Source organism: Euprymna scolopes, chromosome 11, assembly GCF_053919585.1.
Source record: "Euprymna scolopes isolate OS-2025 chromosome 11, ASM5391958v1, whole genome shotgun sequence".
Classification (NCBI taxonomy): Eukaryota; Metazoa; Mollusca; class Cephalopoda; order Sepiida; family Sepiolidae; genus Euprymna; species Euprymna scolopes.
The window spans coordinates 27027970-27047133 of record NC_136492.1 but is presented as its reverse complement, the minus strand read 5'-3'; the positions used below and the strand labels follow the sequence as shown (position 1 = coordinate 27047133).

At 36.0% G+C, this 19164-nt stretch overlaps 1 protein-coding gene across 13 annotated transcripts in view; it reads right to left on the bottom strand.

The window, feature by feature from the left end:
* The window catches only part of LOC145287809 (sodium/hydrogen exchanger 2-like), a 323765-nt gene that overhangs the window by 224108 nt on the left and 80493 nt on the right, over window positions 1–19164 (bottom strand). Inside the window, exon 1 of one of the 13 annotated variants that reach the window (XM_080135672.1) lies at window positions 15556–15743. The exons of 11 other annotated variants lie outside the window; for them this stretch is intronic. The gene's annotated coding sequence lies outside the window, so the exon portion shown is untranslated. Of the gene's footprint in view, window positions 1–15555; window positions 15744–19164 lie in introns of those variants that run through there. One more of the 13 variants, XM_080135667.1, reaches the window with a different exon arrangement.

The following is a 19164-nucleotide window of genomic DNA, read 5'->3' as shown; positions in this document are numbered from 1 at the left end:
AGTGCAAAGTCTATTTCTTTTTAAAAATAAATCCGTGTTTATTTCGTTGTTGATATGATGAATGTACATGTTTGAGATGAGGATTTATAATTTTTAGACTATTTGGACTATTATTTTCATCTTGTTTGTTTAGGATTGTTTTACAATCCACAGCGATTCGAAAAAGTGGTACAAATTTTTTTGAAATATATAAAAAAAAATAAATGTTACCATAACCAATTAATACATCTCACCTGTCTGTTTAAATGCAACAGTATTCCATCCTTGGAAGTACCTGGCTCTTATATAGATAGAGATATTTATATAAGTTTGATATTTTTTATGTTGAACAACTCCATGCACGTCACGTCTTAATATTTGTCAAGATTTATTAAACTCGCCATTTAAACTATTGCTGTAGAATTAATTTCATCAGTTCTTTCGATTGTTTTTCAATTGTATCTTAATTCTGCAATGTAATTTTTAAACAAAATTCTAAATATAATCTGAAATTTCATAACAGTATTTTAGTAATTAAAGTTGTAATCGAAACAACTTTATAAAAATTATAATTTTGCTCATACAATCATACTTGAATCCTCATGAATGTATCGAATATGATTAGCGTTCATACATGTGGATTTGCTAAGGAGCTTAAAGTAGTCAACAACTTTTTTCGATAGTTCAAATGCACCAACTTCATTTTTAAATTAGAATAGCTCCGTTTTTCGACTATGAACAGATTCAAATAGTTGAATAGTTCAAGACCACTCCGAAATACAATATGATGAAATTGACATCGGTAAGCATTTTTTTAAAAATATGGTTTCAAAGATTTCCCTTTATTTTGTGCTATTGCATAATGAAATGTATAATTAATATCAAGTTGAAAAACATTGATTGAATTTGTAATTATGAATTTTACTTGATAACAGAAGTACAAAGACATGAGAAGAGGGACCGGTGCCTCAGCTTTTCCAAGGGAAATTGAGGAAACTATTAAACATTTCGTTTCTGAATTTTTGATATGAGGATTGGTCATTCGTATTATTTGGATTTTTCGGACTACTTTTCACATCTTGAGTGCTATTTTCATAAGGACCCGTGACGCAGTGGGAAAATCAATTATAAAAGTGATATTATCCTGAAAGTTGAACATCCAATTCTCGGTGTGGGCGATCAAAAATACAAATACGAATGAAAGAACCTCTATCCAATAATGGCTGACGAAACGAGAGCATGCTACTTCCTTGAAATTTCCATTCGAAATTCCGTCTAAATTTTCGAGTTCGAGCGAAACATTTCAGATTTATCTCCTATAATATAAATCTCACCTTTCCGTTTAAATGTATGCATGTATGTTTGTATGTCTCGCAAAATCTTTCGACAGAGGAGACAGATTTTCACGAGATCGGTATCATTTTGAAGATCGATCCTTCGGACCACAAATATCGAAAGATTGGCTAAAAACATTAATCCCTTCACCCTCAACTGGGCATTTTTCTAAAAGGAGGAGTCGCTTTTTTCGCCCATATTTTCGAAAGTCATCCCTTTCTTTTCGATTGACTAGCCTCAATTTAATCATTCGTCACTTCCGGTTTGGCCATGGGCGCAATAGCAAATACGTCACTTTTTTCACGTTCTTTTCTTCTTTCACGGTACGGTTCGAGCCTGCCTGCATACCATCACTTTTTTTTTTTTTTGCTCAACACACACCTCCAAACACCCGGGCAAAGCCGGCCACCCAGGCTAGTATAATATATACCTTAAGAAGGTCAAAGATTACATCGAACGAAACGTTGTGACAATGACACTCAAGTTGAGTACAATAGTCCGCTGAATCCAAAAAATACGAAAAAGAAACATTTCCTCTAAAATATTTTGAGGTGATGGGGGTAGGTCTGTGTTTTCCAATTTGTTGAAAATTACGTTCATCTAAAAGTAAACTGTAAAGTATCGGCTAACTTGTTTTGAGCAAAACTCTTGGTGCTTCTACAGAATTGGGACGAGATTTTGTAGGCGATAAATGGAGTTTTGATATAAAAATAACAATAGTTTTAACTGATTTTTTGTCAGTCCTAATAAGTTACAATGGTAGCTTCCAAATTATGCAGTCGAAATTACCTAAATATTACTGAATTATAAAAAAAAAAACAACTTTAATCGTGTTAGCAAGTGAACATTTTCCGCCATCTTGTTTTAATCAAAACGGAAAATTGCCTTTTTATATTCTTCTGCTTTACGATAGTTTTCATCCTTTTTTTTTCTTTAATAATTTTCTACCTTATCAATTTTCGTAATTTCTGGATATAATCATCTTGAAAATACGAGGAGTACGTAGATACCATTGTTTTTATGTGAAAATCAGTATTACGATTTTCGAAATTTCATCCCAATAGTGTAGAAGCGCCAAACTGTTTAATCCTCGAATAGCAGGGATACCTAAATTTGCCCGGGATTGAATGAAGATGAATGAATAGTCTCCCCACTTCCAATGCTTTTATTGTCATTAAAATCGGTGAAATAGAGCATTTTTCAATAAAATCATTCGATTGTCTGCTCTAGTCGGGAACCCTCCACGATGCACCGGGAGGAAGCATTACATGCCTCCTCGCAGTGACTATATCTATAATATATTGTAGTTTACATTGCACTGTAGAGAAGCTACCGTTGATTTTGTGAAATTATTTTTTATATAATGACTTGAGTTAAAGTTTAAAATGTAAAAGCCAAATATCATGCTTCAATTGTGCTCCGAACCCGACTGTTTTATCAAATTATCTACTGTTGATTTTATAGACTGGACCTTTCTGTTTGTGCGGTGATAAAACTTCTCAAATGCACTTGGGATGTGAGGCTGAATGATGTTAACCTCAGGCTCTTATGTCTTTAATAAGATTTTTCTTTTGGTTATCGATACTTAAATATTTCGATACAAAACTGTTGTGGTGTCAGTATTTGAATAATTGATGGGGAAGAACACAGTAACAGTTAAATAATACGTATTAACGAAAATACATGAAAAGGGTCAATTGAGCAATATCTTTGCTAGTTGCTGGACTAGTTGGTGACGTCCATTCTCTCCGCGTGTCCGTCTCTGACTGATTTGGTAAACCAGTCCTCGTTACCCGGAAGTGACGTCATAGAGAAAAATGGTGTCATGGCATAGTTCATTATTCCAGGCAGTAGAGATGCGTCCCCAATAAAAACCTATCTAAGAACACTCCCAGGCATAGAAAGTGTTGCACTATTTTCTTTACTCATAATAGGATAGATATTTGTTTGGTGTCCACCGCACCAAAGTGTTACGCAAGGTCGGAAGGTGAAGAATAGGCAAGCTCTCCTAAAGGAGGGGAACTCTTGCCTCAACAAAAAATGCCTGGCCATCCCCGTCGGCATTCCCCAGGCGGGACGCTCCAGGCGACAAGCAATAAACTTACCCCATCCGAGAGCCGGGTGGCAAAGCCTGGGAGACGAGTACTCTACCCAGTCTTCCTGTAGCCGAAGCCGTGAAGAGACTGATCCTCATCACGAATAATGAGGGTAGTTATTTAAATGCTGCCCACCTCAGCATTATTTGGCACAAGGCCTGAAAAGTGGGAAACCCGCAGGCTCCCCTAAAGGAGGGGCACTCCTGCAATTTTAAAAATTGCCTGAGTAACCCCGTCGGCATTCCCCGGTCGGGGCGCCTCAGGCAGCAAGCAATAAACTTGCCCCACCGGAAAGCCCGGTGGCAAGGCCTGGGAGGGTTGACCTCCTAGGTATTACCCAGGCAGTGTACCTCAGTCCAACAGGTGCTGGGCCGGTTCCCGGCCCCTCACCTGTTGGGCTGAGTGTCAAGTGACGAATCCTTGACTTGTACTACCCTTTCTCCTTGCAGCCGAAGCCGCTAGGAGACCTTCCCCATCAGACGAGTAATGGGGGTATGGTCCCTTACAGTCGAGAGATTCTATTTATAAACGCTTCTGCTAGAATCCGACGAATCAAATTGATTCACTTTCTGTTATCAACCAATCAGAAACCAGAATTGCTCCATAAAAATTAAACATTTTTAGCAACCTTGCATATGTTTTCCTCGTGTCAACACGAGAAGGGTCTTTTGCTCTTTGGCTGCAAAATTATAAAGTCCACAATCTGTACAGGACAGATGTCCACTGAGAGTTCGTCATCTCCAGGACTTGCATAGAATAACTACCTATCAGAAACTCTTCTGAAACTAAACATGGCTTCCAACTCAAGAGAAAGTACATTTGTGTGAAATTAAAAAAATTTTTTTAAAAAAACCAAAAAAAAAAAAAAACCATCGAATCAGCCATTTTGGAGTCTATAGGGAACGAATCCGCACAATTAGAAAAGTGACTATATAAGTAGATATACATAAAAAATATTAGTTTAATAGAATTGCGATATTGAAATAAAAGAATCATCGAAACTAAAAACAATGGATAGAATGAATAGTTAATTAATACTCTATTTTTTGTTTTAATTTTCTTATCGCTTTGTTTTTGCCGGAGGACGAGGCATTCTACCGGATGCCAAGCATTCTTTCGTTAGTTTAGTTACTTCACCGAGAGATCTCTTTAATATTCTAACCGTCCCTTTAAGTGCAATTGTTTGTATTTCCCTTGCACTTGGTTCACCAGTTATATTCGCCAGATAATTTTTTAAAATTCTTTTTCATTAGCCCGGTTGCTTCTATAATGACTGGTATGATTGATACCTTCTTAAGATTCCAGTTTCTTTTGTTGTACATAAGTCATTGGTATTTTGTTATTTTGTCCCTCTCTGCTCTATTAAGGCCAGCATCATTAGGAACGCTTACTTCAACTAGAGTTGCTACTTTCTCCCTCTTGTTTTTTGTTACGCCTGATGGTCCGGTTTTCAAGGTATGTAGCTGTAGGAATTTCGTAGTCATAGTGTTGGAAAACAATATAACTAATAAGTTAGCTTTACGACTTCCCATACATAATCCGGATATATTAAAAACTATTGTTTTATCCGTCGGTGTGTTTGGGAAGATTGTCCATTTAGATTATTCAGACTACTGATTTTTATCTATAATGTTATCACAACGTTTCGGCCGCTGTAGCCTTCAGCCTTTTTCAGATTTGTGTAGCCGAACTCGGAAATCTGTACGAAATTTGGAACGGAACGCTTTATTTAATCCTCAGTTCTCGTTCCGTCAGGCACGATTGGATTAAAGCGACTGATGTCTCAGCGTTGACAGGGGAAATTGAGGAAACTAAGAAACGCTTGCTTTCATACTTATGTCAGGGGTTTTTATCATCGACTAGCAAGGAGACCCGTCGCTCGAGATTGAATGAAGGTCAACGAATATTCCACACTTCCAATACTTTTATTATCGGTGAAATCGCTCATTTTACATCAAATCATTCGATTATCTGCTCTAGTTGGGAACCCACCGTGGTGCACCGAGAGGAAGCTCACATTCGCTTCCACAGTGACTTAGTTCATAATACTTTGCATTCTACATTAATTAAAAGGGAAGTAATTTGTATTCTTAATATCGACCATATAGACTTCTGCATTCGACTGAAAGATTCCCAGACCTCAAAGAAAAAGGTCTGAGGTTACATCAGCCGAAACGTTGTGAGAATAACTTTCAAGAGAACAGCAGTAAAACTAATCCGTACTAATACTATTCTATGGTGTCTAGTTTAAACCAGCGTTGTTTTACTGCTCGAGCGGGAAAGAGAAAAACGCAAGTCTAAAAATGGCGATATAAATAACAATAAAAGTGTTTACTTTGTACGGTTACTATTGAAAATAATATCTCATCTAAAGGACTTACCTATTAACGTGTTTGAAAGTTTCAACAAATCACTTTCACTAAGAAAACCACTGTGGAATTCTGGTCGGGTCCGGCTAGCGTATATTTTATTCTCTAGGGTAACGCCAGTGCTAATACTGTGAATTAGTGATACAGTTTGGCTTAAAAGGCGATTGTCAAAGTTTGTAGCTGTTCTTTTCCTTTGTCGATTTGCAATGCTTTGAAACAGGTTGCAGTATGTGAAATTCATTGTTTAATCTATTTCCATACGTTTTCGATTAATGCAATAGATTTTAAAAGTAAAAATCATATGGAAAACCGGTTTCTCTCAACTATTTAATGCATATCCCTACTAATGATAAAAGGAGCCCTGTCTGCGTGAGTTCTTGCTTGCGTGGGTGCTTGTCTGCGTGAGTTGGTGTGTTTGCGTGTGCGTGTTTGTCTGTGAGAGTTGTGTTTGTTTATATGTATTCGTTCTGTATAGACTCCTAAACGGCTGAAATTTCACAAAAACCTACTTCATGTGTCTGGCAATGTTTTTAGATAGGTTTTTGTATCGGAATGTCTTCGATAAGTATCGATAATCGTAAATATCCGATGAAAGAAGAAACAGGCGATTTTAACTAAAGTTAACACCTTACACAGCCTAACATCACAAGTTCATTTCAGAAGTTTTATTACCGCACAAGCAGAAAGGTCCGGCATATAAAATCAACAGTACATTCTTTGATAAAACATCAGCGCGTTTGAAATGACTGTTTCTGTTTAAAGTACTGTTTAACCATGACATTTGAAACTTAAATCAAAGTCATTATCTAGTAGAAAGACCAGGCATATAAAATCAACATTCTTTGATATGACAGGGGTGCGTTCGAAAGGAATGTTTAGTGCACAATTGAACCACGATACTTGCATTTTAAACTTTAGTTAAAGACATTATATAAAAATAATTTTATAAAATCAACAGTAGGTTCTCTACAGTGCAATGTATACTACAATATATTGTGGACTAAGTAACTGCGAGGGGACATTGAAAATATGTGATTTTACCGATTTCAGGTGACAATAGGTTATGTGGAAATAAAACATTCATTGATCCTATTCATTCATGAGCAAAGTCGGGTCTCCATGCTAGTGTATATAAATTACTTTACAAAAATTTAGACAGTTTTACGACAACACGGCTTTGCAACAATTACGGCGAAATTTTATCTGGTATTTTTTAATACCATTTTCACCCCAAACAATTTGAGTGTTTCTCGAAAAAGAATGCCAACAATGTGTCATATAATAGAAAAAGGTGAAAGAAACTTTATAAGAGTAGCGAGTTAAATGCAAATTCTAGCTACCATGATCAAATAAATTAACGATTAAAAATGACTCCACTACCAAAACTGAGGAATATTTCAGCATGTATTTTATCAGAGTAAAATATATATATGAGAGAGAGAGAGACAGAGAGAGAGAGAGAGAGAGAGAGAGAGAGAGAGAGAGAGAGAGAGAGAGAGAAATAGCCTTCATAAGCTCTTAGTCAGTATAATATACTAGCTGCCCCGTATCCAGACGTTTCCCAGAAAATGAGATCAACTTAAGAAATTCCAGCCCTAACCTTAAATTAATCGGCGTGTGGCGGGTGCGTTTTAATTTTTTAAAATTAAACAGATCGTGCAAATTTTAGGATAAGATTTTTCAAGTTGAATGCAAATTTTATGTATCTTGCTTATTACATTGTTAGGTGAAAGTATATAAGTTTTTTTTACATAGGAGTCACTACTTATCAAGGACCGGAGGCCACTCGAGGATAAGGGTTATAATGTGTATAGTAGGAAATGGGATAATATTTTAGTAATCATTAATAATGGAAATTTGGTAAATTGGATTACTTAAGGAGACGGTTCATCAAGAATTTGTTTACATTAGACTTGAACACTATACCGAATTGTAATTAGCTGGGAAGCAGGCAAATGGAAGAGTTCCACAAGCGTGAAGTTCTAAGAAAGAAACTTTGTTCATGGAATCTACGTTTTGATTTAGGTACAGATAAAAAGTGAGGAAAATTATTGACAGCAGTTTCAGCCAGACGGGAGTTTTTTGTAAAAGATTTGCGAGGGAAGACCAGAGATTGGAGCTCAGCTCACCTGTCTGTTTAAAATGTATGTATGTATGTATGTATGTCTTAAGCTTTCGACAGAGGTGACAGATTTTCGAGAGATTTATATCATTTTGAAGGTCGACCCTTCGGACAAAACATCGAAAAATTGGCCAAAAACATTAATTCCTTCACCCTTAAGTGGCCACTTTTCTACAGGGAGAGGTCGCTTTTTTCTGTTCGCCGGTACTTTCGAAAATTATCGCCTCTTTTCGATTCTCTAGCCTTAATTAAAACCCACAACACTTTCGGTTTGGCGATGAATGCAATAGCAAAGACGTCACATTTTTTTTTATTTTCACGATCTTTTCCTCTTTTGCCCCAGGCTAGTCTCTAATATAAAGTAATCAGAAAATAATTATAACTAGACTTTTTAGCCCGTTGAGTTGGAATGAGGTCTATATGCCAAATTGATAGGTCAATTTTGTGCTAATTTGAGCATTAAACCTAATCCTATTAATTGTTAAATATGCATCGAATGGATATCATAATACTTAGTTCGCCGTGCCTTACAACACGTACTTGTACATTTCAGTCAGTTAGGCCTAGTAGTTTCCGAGAAAACTCCCAGAGTAAATGTATTGTAGCGATTAATCCCCACTGATTCCTAATTGTGCATCGAACGTATACCATAGTACTTAGTCTGCGACACCTTATAAAGATTCTTACAAAATTTCAGCCAGATCAGCTCAGTAGTTTCCCCAGAAAAAAGTGGAACGAAAAGATTATATATATATATATATGACTTATATGTAATATACCGAGTTCGTGTAATTCAGTAAATTTTCATATACCAATAGGTTTTAAGCCCAAAATGGTTGACTTAAGGATTAAGCTACAAAATTATCACATTTTATAATTGAGCATTAATATACTGTGTGTGCAAAATCAAGACAAGGTGTTGATGGCAACAAAAAATGTATTTCATTTTACGTTACAATTGTTTCAATGTCCAGTTCGACAATTTCAAGCATTAAAATTAAATACACTTTTTGTTGCCATCAACGCCTTGTCTTGAAGTCTTGATTTTGCACACACAGTATATATATAATATATATATATATATATATATATATATATATATATATATATATATATATATATATATACACACAAAATTCAGAACAATTAGTTTAAATATTCGAATTGCAATAGATTTCAAAGAATTGATACGTATCTTTTTAATTTGTATTTTGGAATCCTTTGAGATGAGAATTCATAAATTGCATATTCATTCTTTTTGTGGACTTATCCTCATCTTCATAGTCATTACTGTCTCACCACGGTTCGGGTAACCATCCTCGGGCTTTCTCCAAGTGATTAACAGTATAGGAATGCCGAGTCTTGTTTTGGTCAACTAATTCTCTGGCCTGCTTCGAGTCGAATTGAAACCGCTATCTTCGGTTAATACTCACTTGGAACCGGCGTCGGTAGCGCAGAGGACAGAGGCGTTGAGTCTCTATGATTCCAAGTGAGCATTGTCTGAAGATAGCAGTTTCAATCCTAATCAAGCAGGCCAGAGGATGAGTTGACCAAAATGTGGTTAGACGACAACTATAAAGATGAGGAGAAAAGTCCGTAAAAAGAATGAATGCGTTTCTGTTTCGTTTATCTCCTATGATTTACGAGATTAAGTATACGCTTATAGACGGGGAAAAAGAAAAGAAAGCTGCTCTTAATAGCACACCTTCACTCAAGAAAATCTTTAACATACTTTTTGCTTTTATTACCAACAAAGCGAAAAACAATGGTGTGGGTTGGTTGGTTGTTTTTGTTTTACGGCATATCACCCTTTTAAGGTTATTTTATGCCGAATCCAGTGATTTTGAAGAACATTTTTTTAATAGAATATATTTATGTTTTTCAAGTCGGTTTCTATTTACCCCATAGTTGGGACCCTAACAGGTACTACCACTCCGGGTCAGAGTGGACCTGGGAGCAATGGCAATTAAAGGGTGGCTCCACACTCACCAAAGTCCGCAAGCTGGGTCCTCACCATCGGATATAGTTTAAGGTCATATCCACGACCAATGGTGTGGGAATTCCTTTTTTATTCTCGGTATGTGCGTACGAAAGTGTCAGGTATTAACGAGTATTATATACACGCAAAAGACTAAACTGATTTTTTAACCGAACTTCTACAGTATTTAAGCCAAACAACACAGAGTTTTTTCCGGATAAGATTTTTGTAAACAGACGAAAAAAATAAAATCTAGCAGTGAGAATTACAAACGGAAAAAATCAACTTGCGTGAATCTAATATTCTTTATGAATTATTTCAGACAAAGTCATCAATAAAACAATATCAGGGCTTTACATTGCGAGTGAAACAGTCGCATTTGCGAGTGATTTTTCAAAGTGGCGACTAGAAATAATGAATTTTTTTAGCGATTATATTTCTTTCATTGACAATCTTCCAAGGTTGAGTAAACAATATCTTTTCAACTTTTCTTTTTATAAAATGAATAAAGTTAAAGTATTTAAATAAACAAACAAAAAAGTTTTTTTTTAACGAAGGCTGTTTAAAAAACATCCGAAGAAATCAGAATATTTATACCTGCAAGTATCAACATAAAATTTGTTGCATATTTAGAATTACACTTATTTAAAAATATACAGAAAAATCGTTATGATGTACATACTCGTCACAGAACGAAGATGTCATATTCCAAAAATTCGTAACTTGTGTATTTGGCTAGTAAACTATTTAATATTTAGTTGGCGAAGGTCAACTAAAGAAATATTTGTCCATGGAGCCCTGAATATCCTAATTTTTTTTTCTAGGACAAATTTTAATTTGGTACTCCTGGAGAGAAGGTGCCGTACTGAAATAAAGTTTATTTGGAACTTCATTTTTAACATGGGGAAAGGAGGGTGTTTTGTAATTATTTTGTATATTCACTTAATCTAATATATAAATCCCACTATGTCTCTGTGTGTGTCTCACTTTTTTAAATTGTATCTCCTAGACGGATGGTCGCTTGACGGCGTGCAATAGCTCAAAGATTGCATTTTTGGTGCAGAATTTTATTAGGTGTTTAATCGGTTAAAACAATTGCTAAGGTATTCAAAAACGGAGTTCAAACTTGAAAGAAATGACAACTTGACGAGCCTAGCACAATGACGTCGTTGTGCGCATGCGTACATTGTGTAAAAGAAACATTTCATAATGTTCTTAAAATAATTGTCCCTGTGATGCAGTGTATAGCGTGACTGATTACTAACACCTACCTGTGTTACGGTTTCGAACTCCACCATTTCTTTCTTGTTTTTTTTTTACATTCCGATATTCTTAATTTTGAAATGTTATTATGTAATAATTACACAGGGACACTTTTATTTAAAAAAAATACAGTAGAATGTTTCTGATATACGTAACGAAAATGTCATATTCCAAATATATCTGATATATTGTATATTTTTTTTTTTTTTTTTTTTTTTTACAAAGGCATCACCACATTATCAAGGCCCAGAGGCCACTCAAGGATAAGGGTTAAAGAGTGTACAGTAGAAATTGGTCAATATAGTAATCATTAGTAATGAAAATTTGGTAAATTTAATAACTTATATGGAACGGCTCATCAAGAACTTATTTACTTTAGACTTGAACACAACCATATTGTAGTCAGCCGGAAAGCAGGAAAACGGAAGACAATTCCACAGGCGTGCAGTTCTAAGAAAGAAGCTTTGTTCATGGAATCTACGTTTAGGTTTAGCCACAGATAAAGAGTGGGGGAAATTATTGATAGTGTTTACAGCTAGACGAGTGTTTCTTGTGAAAGTTTGGCGAGGGGGGACCAAAGATTGAAGCTCAGTTGAACACTTTCCATGAAAATAACGATACATCAGAGACAAACTCGCAACATCTCTTCTGTGAGATAGAGGTTGCAAGGAGGAGAAAAGGACATCTCCTACGAGGCTACGAAGTCTATTTTGAACTCTATCAAGGCAGGACAAGTCCTTTCTAGCAGCTCCTGCCCAGATGTGGCAACAGTATTCCATCCTTGGACGTACCTGGCTCTTATATAGGTAGAGAATAGCATCAGCAGTGAGATATCTACTGGATCGATAGAAAGATCCCACCATTTTTCCAGCGGCCTTGGCAACAGATTTGATATACGTGTTCCATTTAAGATCAGGAGTAATGGTCAAGCCCAGAAGCTTGTCAAAACTTGAGGCCTCCTGAAGACGAGAGCCATTCATTTCAATTGATGACAAATGTGGATTAGAATGTTGATGATGTAAAGAGAGAAGCTTGGTTTTAGATGCATTAAAAGTAACCAGCCACTCCTTTCCCCATTGTACTACGTGCTCAAGATCAGAGGAGAGAGAATTGGAGAGAACTTGCTCGTTTACTGTCTTAGATGTGGTACCATAAATGGTAGTGTCGTCAGCATAAATGTCTACAAATGATGTAAGGATATGATTTGGAAGATCATTAATGTAGATCAGGAAAAGAGTTGGGCCCAGGATGGATCCCTGAGGGACACCGGCATTAATACTGTGAGCTTCTGATTTTTGCCCCTCAACTACTACTCTTATGAACCTATCAGAAAGAAATGATTTAATAATTGAGAAGACTTTTCCAGCTATACCATAGCTAGCGATCTTATGAAGTAAACCTTTATGCCATACCCTATCAAAGGCTTTAGATATGTCAAGAGCAATTGCTCTAGAAAGATTGCCACCGTCGAGAGATTTGCTAATCCTATGCGATATAACTGTAATGACATCTGCTGTAGATCTAGCAGAACGGAAACCATATTGAGTGTCACTAAGAAGGTTATTTTTGTTGAGATGTTTGATTACTTCTGTATTTAACACAGATTCTAGCAACTTACTCATGACGCACAGGAGACTTATTGGCCTGTACTGAGAGGGGGATGAGCGATCACCTGAATTCTTAAATACAGGGCATACTGATGAGGTTTTCCAGGGAGATGGGAAACTATTCTCCTTAAGACAACGTTTAAACAGTTTTGTAAGTATGGGCGCTAATTCAGGACGAAGTTTTTTGAGTACTATAATTGGAATACCATCAGGGCCAGTTGCTTTACTCGAATCAAGGTTTTTGATTAGCTTCGCAACATCACGTACAGATATACGTATATCACATAGCGTGTTTTCTGATACAGGAGGAAATATTGGGGGTTGGCGGTCTTGGTCGCAAAGGGTAGAATTTGCTGCAAAGTTCTTGACAAAGAGTTTGGCTTTGTCTGATGCTGACGAGATTACCTCAGGTCCATTGATAATAGTTGGGATGGAGCACACGCTTCTGTTCAGGATTCTGTTTGCTATTTGCCAAAACTGGTGGGAACCAAGCCGCTGCTCAGCTACTTTGGACTTAACAGATTGAGCATACAACTCTCTTGCGTTCCTTATTACTTTCTTACAATGGTTGCTGGCAGTCCTGAAAACGGCTTTAGTTTCCATACATCTATTACGTTTGAAGCAGTGGAAAAAGTGATTTCTGTGCGCAATGGCAGCAGCACATTCTGGAGAGAACCATGGCTGGCTGTTAGGTTTTTTCTGAAACTTTTTAGAGGGTATGAAATGGTCAATACCTACAATTAACCATTCAGTTAGGTCTAATACTATAGAGGACACATCCTTTTTAAACATGGAATGCAGAGGTAGATCAGATATAAATGTACGGAAGCTATCCCAGTCAGCCTTAGTGTATCGATATACTGTACGATGAAGAGGTACATCTGGGGACTTATTACATTTCATTTTTATCTTAATTGATACAACAGAGTGGTCGGAAGATCCAAGAGGCGACAGAACAGAAACTGAACATAGTTCAGGGCAAGTTGTGAGAAAAAGGTCTAGTAGGCTCGCATACTGGCCATCATTATCGGGCACACGGGTAGGTTCCTGAACAATCTGAGTGAGGTCATAGGCAATGGAGAAATCATGACAGAACCTCCCCTCATCATCGGTCTTGTTTGAGTGGGTCAACCATTCAACGTTGTGAACATTGAAGTCTCCACATACGTGAATGTTAGCTGAAGGATAAGTAGAAAGGACTTGGTCAATTTTCTCAGATATGCTTTGAAAGATAGTAACTCCACTGTTGTGGGGGCGATAGAGAGTAAATATAAATGCAGTAGTGTGAGCTAAAGCAACCCGGAAGCACATATAGGGTAAGTTAGGATCTTCCCTGGAGATGTCCCTCCCACATGGAAAGCTATCTTTAATATAGGCACATATTCCATGCCCATGGCGATCTTGGGGGTCAGATTTAGAAGTTAAGTTAGAGTATCCTGAAATTGCAAACTCATCGCTTATTTGTTATATTTCTAAAATCACGCACATAGATCAAGTAATGGCATTTTGTATTTGAATTCACTCCTAAACTAATTAACCGATCATTATGAATTTTAATTATGTGTATATGATTATTTCTATGTATTGGATTCACTCAAACTAATTAACCGATCATTATGAATTTTAATTATGTGCATGTGTTTATATATTCCTATGTATTGAATTTACTCCTAAACTAATTAACCGATCATTATGAATTTTATGTATTGTATGTTAGTATATTGTATAGATGGCATATTACAAAAATCGCATACAATGATCACTAAATGTGTACAAGAAACCTATCCAAGTAATAAGGTACTTATGCAGTATAGTACTCATATGAAAAACAAAGAAAATATTTTCTGTGACGTACATAAGTTATTAAAACCGAAAATCACGTTAAATATTCGAGTAGTATGACTTACATATGAGAAATAAGGTGCTTCTTCACTATAGCACCCAGATGAAACAAACTAATTCTTATCCCTGTCGTACAGAATATTTAGCACAACAGAAAATTTTATAAAAGTATCGAGTTCTTTAATTTTTAAGTAAAATCTACTTGGACAGTGTCCTACCCAGGAATAAGGTACTTGTACATTATAGTACCCATATGAAAAACAAAGGAAATCTTGTGACGTACATAAAAGTAATCCAAATCGAAGATTATGTAATATATTCGAGTAGTACGACATTTATATGACATTTATATTAAAAATAAGGTGCTTCTTCACTATAGCACTATTGTAAAAACACTCTCACCTATGACATACGGATAAGTTAGCACAACAGAATATTATGTAAAATGATCGAGTAGTTTCATCTATATATTAGAAATAAGGTACTTTTACATTATCATACCCAAGAAATAAGGTACTTGTGCAGTATAGTACTCATATGGAAAAACAAAGAAAATCCTACCGGAGACGTGCATTAAAGTTATTAAAACCGAAAATTATCTTACATATTCGAGTAGTACGATTTAAATTAGAAATAAGGTGCTTCTTCACTATAGAACCCACATGAAAAAACATTCTTACTCTAGACGCACAAAAAAAATAAGCACAACAGAAAATTACTTAAACGTATCGAGTTCTTTCAGTTTTTAATTAGAAAAAAAGATGTTTGTACAGTATCCTACCCAGGAAATAAGGTACTTGTGCAGTATAGTACCCATATGAAAAACAAAGAAAATTTACCTGTGGTGTACATAATTTATCAAAACCGAAAATTATATTAGAGTAGCATGGCATTTATATAAGAAGTAAGGTGCTTCTCTATAGAACTCTGATGTAAAAAAAAAAAAAAAAAAAAAAACTCTTACCTGTATCACACTGTAGCGTCTACCCGGGAATTTATTTTGTCAGGACATTGAACATTTCACCGTTTCCGGAGAGCTCCGGAAAAAAAAGACAAAAAAGTCGTGGCGCCAAATTCAAGGACTCTCTCGACCTCTTTTTGCTCGCGCACCCGAAAAGTTAAGACGCGTTACTGTCACGCTCCGTCGCTTGTGCGCAACCAACACATCCTGTGCCGATTTCCATTGATGAAACAACACACAAAAAGAAAGAAAAACATTCTTATCTTTCCTTCAGCTCCTTACTCGACGCAAAAAAAATTAATTTCCAACCTAACGTCAAAAACATTAAACCAGTCAAGAAGGATTTCTTTTCTTTATCTTCGGACTAAAAGAATAACACGAGTGAGATATTCCAGGCAAATAAATTCACATCTATTACAAAGAGCTAAGTCTGATGATTTGTTTGTTTTTAATTGATTTTTCCAGATGTTTACTTTCGTATAAATGTTTTGAAAAATTAATCGTAAGTGAGCTGTTCGTTGTTTTTGCCCAGCGAACACCTCGCTTCAACACAAAGCATAACAGAAAATTATGTAAATTATTTTAGATGTGTTATACATTACCCGTCCTAAGGAAATTTTTTCCATAGACGTGCTCTGCATTTCCTGTCCTAGCGAAAGTACAATTATTTCATACATATGTTGTGTAATACCCGTCCTAGGGTAGGTAAAATATTCTTTTGCTCAAGATGGCAAATGATACATAGACATCAAAAATTCCTCTATCCTAAGAATAACATGTATGTTAAAAAATTTTCTCATTGTTTTATACAATCCCGAGCAACGCCGGGTAGCCTTGCTAGTATTGTAATAAAAACAAAAGATACCGTAAGATTAGAATTCAACTTGAAAATACTATAAGACATAGCACGGTTCCTTCTCCGCAAAAGTACCTTTAAACATATGAATTTGCTTCGTTTTAATAGTTGTCCGAAAGGATATTGATTATTGACAAAGAATCAATTAGTACATACGGAAAAAGAGAGAAAAATATAAGGAAAAAGAGAGAAAGGAAAAAGAGAAAGGAAAGAGAGAAGGAAAGAAAAAGAGAAAGAAAAAAGAGAAAGGAATGAAAAAGGGAAAAAGTAGAAGTAATAAAAAAGAAATTAAAAGAAAAAAATAACAAAAAAATAAGAAAAAAAAATAAGAAAAAGAAGAAAAGCTACGCTTCAGTATTGATCAGTTAATTTACGTTACGCTCCGATTGTGAAAAAATTCAATAATAGGTCTATGTTAGAAAAAAAGACATGCTTTATAATTGAATAGATAAAAAAAAAAGCTAATTGCAAGTATTCGAGATTTGTCAACATGAAAGTTAAAACCGGATATTGCGTCACCAAATAAGCGCAGGCCACATTGTGTATCAGATTCAAACATATCAAACATATGGATCAAATGAACGCTAGATTTAGAAAAATCCACAAGCGAACGAATAAAAATCAAACTTGCAAGGCAGAAACGTGTGCGCGTACGGCAGGGTCACGTCAAAAATAATCACTACAAACGTTTAAAAAGGATGTCTTTATTCGAAATAAATAGCTTCAAACTGAATTTTTCATGTATCTTCTCACCGTGAAAACTATGACGTTACAAAGATGGATTACGTCATAAGATATTCATTCTTTGCGAAGTCATCTATTTTATTTCTCTCTCTCTTTATATAAATTTCCGTGCACAATAGATCACGGTACAAAGGGCAGTGTGACGTCATCCATACAGTTAAACTAAATAGATCGTAGAAACTACTTTATGACGTCATAAATGACGAAGTAACACGAAACTGAATAGGATGTAAACATTAGCTTGATGAAACTCGTTTCCAGAGCTTACTAATCCCAAGTATATATATATATATATATATATATATATATATATATACACACACACACATATATATATATATACACACACATATATATATATATATATATATATATATATATATATATATCTCGCACACATCAGGTTTCAATAAGTTTCCAGACTTTTTGCACAGGCATTTAAAATTGTATACTCTTGAAGATTCAATATGTTTTTGCTATACATCTTATCACCGACTAATTTTCAAGCTCAAATGAACAGCTACAACAGGAATTGGAATACATCCTACTAAAGCCCGATTGTCACAGCTGAGGAATTTCAAAAATGCTATCTGGACATGCGGACACTTTATAGGAACGATATGCAATAAAAATGTTTTAAACTTGTTAAGAATGCCAGAGAGACGTATAGAATACTTCAGACTGCTTTTGGACCACCTTGCATGAATCGAGCATCAGTTTTTGAGCAGCATAAAGATTCAAGCCAGGCAGGAGACATGTGAGGTATGATGAGGTGTGGGAGGGGTAAGGAAGTCAGAACACCAGAGTTGATTGATCAAATAAAGAATTGCATTGATAATGACCGCCGTGTATATATAGAGACAATGAATCCTGTTTAGTGTACACAATTATCTGCGAGGAACTGAAGATGCGGTAGATTTGCGCTAAGTTTGTCCCAAGGCTGCTTAGAGAAGATCAGAAAGAAAGACGTTGGTATGGCAGCAAGGAGATGGTGGAGTCGATAAATTGAGATCCCGTAGTTCTTGATGCTATGGTGATCTGGAACAAAGGCTGGATCTACTGCTATTGTTAGGAAATAGGTTGAACATAATGTTAAATCATATTGTAGACACGTTTTACCGGAAGTGAGGGTCAGCTGATTTGATCTGCGTGTGAGTCACGTGATCAGGTTAGCTGGAGTCAGGTAGTTTGGATTTGGACGTAGAGAAGAGCAGACGGCTTAACGGGTCGTACCGTCCCCTTCACTGGGATAAGGGACGAGCTGACGTGTGTGAAAATAAGACCTTAACCACGCAAGCAAAGGTTCACTTTCCATTCTTCTGCGATCGACCTGGAAGGTGAATGAAATCTATATAAAACCAATTCATCGTCTTGCAGTGAATAAATCGTAGTCTCGTAGGAGATGTCCTTTTCTCTTCCCTGCAACCTCTCTCACAGAAGAGATGTTGCGAGTTTGTGTCTACTGTATCGTTATTTTCATGAAAAGTGTTCGACTGAGCTTCAGTCTATGGTCCCCCCTCGCCAAACTTTCACAAGAAAAACTCGTCTATCCGAAAACATTATCAATAATCCCCCCACTCGTTATCTGTGCCTAAACTTAAATTCCATGAACAAAGCTTCTTTCTTAGAACTGCACGCCCGTGGAATTATCTTTCGTTTTCCTGCTTTCCAGCTGACTACAATATGGCCGTCTTCAAGTCTAACGTAAACAAGTTCTTGTTAACAAATTTACCGAATTTCCATTACTAACGAATACTATATTGTCCAATGTCTATTGTACACTCTTTAACCCTTATCCTCGAGTGGCCTCTTGGCCTTGATAAATGGTGATGCCTATGTAAAAAAAAATAATAAAAAAGGTCCAGTGTCCCCTCCAAGAACAAGATGCATTCCAGGTTGAAGATCAAAGACGCATGAAGATAAGGTATGTCAAAAATGCATGCCCCCCACACACACACAAAAGCATATAAACCATTAGATATGAATATATCACAAATAGACAACAATATTTA